This window comes from Toxotes jaculatrix, chromosome 12 (assembly GCF_017976425.1).
Source record: "Toxotes jaculatrix isolate fToxJac2 chromosome 12, fToxJac2.pri, whole genome shotgun sequence".
NCBI classification, from domain to species: Eukaryota; Metazoa; Chordata; class Actinopteri; family Toxotidae; genus Toxotes; species Toxotes jaculatrix.
Genome location: NC_054405.1, coordinates 2,107,920 through 2,113,482, shown reverse-complemented (window position 1 = coordinate 2,113,482; position 5,563 = coordinate 2,107,920). Strand labels below are relative to the sequence as shown.

Here is a 5,563-nt window from a genome sequence, read left to right as displayed (position 1 = left end):
GGAATTTTTGGTGTGAAAATGATTACGTGGTCTCTTGCTGCCATCTAGTGGATAAAAAAAAAAAGAAGTGCAAAAGTCCAGTTTTTTTTTTTTTTTTTAAAGGGTTTATTCGTTGAAAAAGCCAAATATAATAACATTAAACGCTTTGGTAATTACGCAGGAAGTGTGAAATATTTATTTTTGCCATTTTCAGCCGTCTAAAATGTATAATGTAAAAGTTATAAGGGCGTTAGTAAAATTCCATATAAGAGACACCCCGGTGCCAAGAATTGTACCGATTTTTCTACTAACCCCGAGCTTACTAACCCCCCGGGGGGGGGGGGGTCTCAAGGGTTAGAGGGAGGGGGGGTTGTTTGCAGGGATCGAGTGTTTGTTTTTTTCAGTACACTTTTTATTTTCTTTGTTTCTACCTTCTCTCTCCTGACCCCAAGAAACACTGTCTCATTTTGCCTGCACTGCAGTTGTATGTACAGCACAATAAAGTACAATAAAGCCTGATTTGATTACCAAAGCCTGATAACTAACACTTAAAATTCAGAGGTCAAAAGTGTAATCAGCAGTTTGTCCTTGAATATTACAAAACTGTTCTTCAAAACTGTATCACAATAGGACAATAATTTAACTGCCATTAAAAAAATGACATTAAATATTTACTGTGATTGAATACCCATTTCAAAGGTAAAGCCTGAAAAATAACCTGTATGATCTACTGCTAAAAGACAGGAGAGTTTTTTTAATTATTATTATTTCTACTACAACAAATGCTGTTTAGCTCACCATCTATATCTGAACTCCCATCTTCATTGTGAGGGTTAGGTCTCTTTTTGGGGGAGAAGAGGTCAGAACCTCCATCTGAAAAACAACAACAAACAAAAAGTGACACCTCATCCTATGCAGAGTGTCAAAGGTAGATACAGTGAAAGCATGCAACTGTATCTGCAAAAAGGGCTAAAATAATTCATACATGAGAGTTTACACTTAACAGGTTAGAGTTGTGCACTGATGTCACTTTTCAGGTTACACTAGCCCCTTACCACCACTGAGAAGCCACACCTAACCATTACTGCTGCAATGAAACATGGAGTGCCGTTAAATTATATAAAATATTGTTGATTTGTATTTAAAGAGCACTGCACAATTCTTGCTAGCAAACTATTAAGGGGCATAAATGGAATTAATGTTGCCAAACCCACTGCATGGCTTGCAGACAGTCACAGAAAGTGTCTAATGGTAGCTTTAAAGTATATACTTTTTTCTAACCAGTTATAAAAGACTTACCAATTGCCACCAAAGTCTTGGTTCGATTCCTTCTCCTCTTCTTCTGTGAGGGCCTCATAACCAAGCTTGTTCCTGGGCTCTGATACAAAAGTAACCAGACACTGTTAAGGCTGTACTTGGACCTGAACCCAAATGTACGACTCGACGACAAAGTACAAAATAAACAATATTTTATTACAAAGTACAACTGAAAATCACTCCAAGAGGCAACAAGATAATGTGAGAACAAAAAATCACTCATACGAGGACAAAAGGCACAATGACTAAACAAAGTAACAAAGGAAAATCTAGCAATGAAAACAGTAGCTCCGACAAGGAAAAGTAACAACAAAATACAAAACCTGGCTTGACAACAGGACGGTAGCATGGGCAAAAACGCTGGTTCACTGACATAAAGACGAGACGAACTGGCACAGGACAAGGGGAGACGCAGACTATATATAGACACCAGGTAAGGGGAAACAGGTGGAAACAATTAGGACGGGGAAAAAAATTACACTGGTGGGAAACAAGAGGAAGGGTAAGCCACCTGAAACAAAAGGAGAACACATTTCAAAATAAAAGCAAAACCCACGAGACAACATGAACACAGGACAAAACATAACAAGACATTAGTTCCTGACTATGACAGACACACAAGAGTACCATTAGTTAATGAAATCTAAAGTATGATGGATATTCAGGATTCATATGTACTTCAGAGCTGACAGTATAATCTGACTACCAAAGCCTTACAGTTGGCTACTAACACTTAAAATTCAGAGATCAAATGTGTAATCAGCAGTGTGTCCTTGAACATTACAAAACTGCTCTTCCACAAAACTATATCACAATGATGACAATAATTTAAGTACCATAAAAAATGACACATATTTACTGTGATGGAGTACCCATCTCAAAAAAAATGCACTGAAACAAAAGAATGGAATGGTGACAAGTATTGCAATTCATATTCTTAAGAGTAAAATAGCAAAAGTGGCAAAGTAGCAAAACAAAAAGTGACACGTCATCCACACTCATCTCAATAAAGAATTGGCAGGGTCTGTTGCTGAAAGGTAGGAGTTTTTGTAGATTTCATAATAACCCTTTTAACTCACCATCTATATCTGAACTCCCATCCTCATCATGAGGGTTAGGTCTCTTTTTCAGGTATGAGAGATGATAACGTCTATCTGAAAAACAAGTAAACTAAAAATGACACCTCATCCTTTACAGTGTCAAAGGAAGACATAGAGAAATCACACATCTGTGCATAGCACTGAGTTTACAAGTGTTTATACACACTAACACAATCTAATTAAACTGTTCTTCAAAGTTTACTGTGATGCCTATAATGTTCAGTTTTTGTTGACATCATCATAGAGGTGTTAATTCAGTCCTGTGTTTTAGCACTGGGGTCAAAGAAATAATGTACTTAACTGCATTGTATTCAGAGGTGTTCCTAATATTCTGACCACCTTATATATGCAAATAGACTGCAGTAGATTGTACAGGTGCAAGTACTTAAAGTAGACATCAAGTGTAGACTGCAGCCAACAATTAATCTCATTATCGATTTATCTGTCTATTATTGTACGAAAACAGTAAAACATTTAAATTATAGCCCAAAGATATTCTATTAACAAGATCAGAGGATAGGGATCATCCTCACATTTGAGAAGGTAGAACTAAAAGTTATTTGAATAACTGTAAAAATTAAAGACCACCTCATCACCTTGTTTCCTTGATGTGGAACTTTCACCTACAAAGGATAACAGCCAAATATTGGTGCTCCCAAACACACAGACTAATGAGGTTGTACAAGTACAAATACTTAATTTACTTATGTCACTGAGCTGAGTGGAACACGCTAGCCTTGCACTATTTAAGACTGACATTGTCCAGCTATAGTAGAATTCTAGCAGTCTACTACAGATTGCCTTCTAATGGGCTATCTACTGTAGTTTAGGGACTTTGGGAAATTACTCCAGTGGCTTAGCAGCTAGCAATTTCAAGTATAAATATGTTTAACAACATTCCAAAAATACCGTTAATGCAATGACAATAAAACAGAGCAGGACAAAATGATCTTTGTTGCAGACATTACATACCAGTGACAGAAAGATCGATTGTGTCAAGGTTCTTCCCTGTTAAGGTGCCAATGCTTTGTTCCATTGCAAATAGAAGCTTGCTTGTTTTGGCAACTTCAAATGTTTTGTCCGTCGGTAAAAGTCACGGTGAACTCTGATGTCATGCCCCATGAATGTTGCAACCTGCTCCAACTCTTGTTCACTAAGATCCAGCAGTTGGCAGAGTGTGGCAACCTGTTTTCTCAATATTGTTGACCTCAGGAGTTCAGGGTTTTCTGCTTTGCTTTCCTCTGCATATTTTTGCAGACAGTCCACGTATGTTTGTCATTACACCAGGTCTTGCAAAGAGATAGGGATTTTCAGAAGGTACACCAACTTCATCCCTCCTTTTAATCAGCAAGTCAATGGACTCCTTCATTCTCTCTGTCAAGAAAACAGGTACCTCTTCCTCTTTTTCCATGGACTTCTATGCGAGTTAGAAGCTTGCTCAGCTCTTTCTCTAGTGGTGATAGGGTTTCATAAATGTCTTCATTTATGGAGTTGGCGCTTGCTCTCTTGTAAGCCTCAAGAGTCAAGCGTGATGCTTCCCATTCACATCGGTTGTTAAAGACAATGAGCTGTGCCAGAACTGTCTCATTTAACATTTTGTATGCTGTTAAACTCCTCTGCTGTGTCAGTTCATCCCTTGCTTTGTCTTCTAGCATCCTGAGGTGATTCCTCAGAGCCATCACATTTTTGGTGAGGGGGATGTCATCTTGTTTGTTCCATCTCTTTTCTTGTATAGTTTGATGAGCACTAACAGAAACATTGTTCTTCCAGCTTTTTTCCAGAAGTTCCAAGAACTGGTGCCTGGATTTCACATGGCCATGTTTTGCATACAGTGATTCCCTGTATCTGCAAAGCAAAGAATCACTCCTGATGTGAAAGGACACATCATCTTGTTGCATGTTGTTGATTTCCTGGCATCCACTGGAGGAAGTCACTTTTGGAAGCAGGCGTGCAGCCCGGCTTTGTACTGTTACTCTTTTCTTTTTTCCACCATCTTCAGTTACACCTGTTGTTTTACTTTTGCATGTGGACTGATGTCTCCTCAAATCTTTTCCAAAGCAAAATGATCAAGGCAAATAATCCTTAACAGCAACTTCATGTGATGGCTGCTTCCATGTCACCAGTTGTCCTCTGCCTTTGGTATTGTGCTTGAAATCACCTTTATTTCACAGTTGTTCTAAAAGAGCCTTTCTTTCTATTGACCCTAAAGGAAAGCTGAACACATATGCTACATCCTTGATCTCCATATGCTTTCTCTGCAAGTGCCTCGCCTTCTTCAGATTTGATTGGCCACAGTAGAGGCAATAATGCCTTTTGTCCCATGCTCTTTTGTTGTCTTCTCTTTTTGTACACACGTTTACAGTCACAGTTATATTTGCTTTATCTTTTTTGTTCTTTTTTTGTTTTTTATTTTTTCTTTTCACATACGTTGACGGGTTCTTATGTTTTTGAAAGGTACACTTGCCTATCTGCTGATTTTCATCTTCATCTGAATTTGTGTTTGGGCCTCTGAGGTCTTCTTCACTGGGTGATTTCTCAGCTTTGTCAGGGCTTTTTAAATCCTCGTCATTGGATGATGATGAATCCTGAGCTGGGCTGTTGTCTGGGTCCTGTGTGGCTGCATAATTCAGACTGTGACTCCTCAAGGACACAGTCCAGCTGTAAGATAAAAACATAAACATAGGAAAGTCATCAAATTCATTTATCAAGTCTAACTTTACAGAACCACTTTACCTTCATTATCTTGAAAACAGGAAGAACGTTAGGAGACAAACATCACTGAATTTCATCAACTCTTGCACAATGGGCTTTCAGATCTGCAAAAAAGCTACAGAAAAATATAATTAGACTGCTATTTAGAGTTAGTATTACTTCAACTATCACAATGAAACTCTATGTAATTGTAGTACATGCCATTTAACTATTACTTGGCACCTATATTGTTTAAAACTTGAGCTGTCCCAACCATAATGCAGCTAAACTGTAGTTTTTTGATCCAGTGTTTATTACTTGAACATTAAAGTCATCCATGATGTTGCAAAGGAGTGGTGATGGTTGCTGTGTGCTGAGGGTTTTCCAGAAAATACTAGTAGTAGCCTTATAATAAGGTTAGGATGCTATGATTAGGTAACAAAACCATTTTCAGTGCATATGAATTTATTTAATTT

The 5,563-nt window shown here is 37.9% G+C and overlaps 2 long non-coding RNA genes across 2 annotated transcripts; one reads left to right on the top strand and one right to left on the bottom strand.

Annotated features, from left to right (window-relative positions):
* Positions 1-776: 776 nt before the first annotated feature.
* Positions 777-2,426, bottom strand: LOC121190899. The gene is made up of 3 exons (XR_005895023.1): positions 2,376-2,426; positions 1,279-1,357; positions 777-852 (listed from the first exon to the last, which is right to left on the bottom strand). It is a non-coding gene; the product is annotated as an uncharacterized LOC121190899 (long non-coding RNA).
* Positions 2,427-3,518: 1,092 nt separating this feature from the next.
* On the top strand, positions 3,519-4,305 carry LOC121190906. Its single transcript, XR_005895030.1, has 3 exons — positions 3,519-3,785; positions 4,049-4,085; positions 4,167-4,305. It is a non-coding gene; the product is annotated as an uncharacterized LOC121190906 (long non-coding RNA).
* The last annotated feature ends 1,258 nt before the right edge of the window (positions 4,306-5,563 follow it).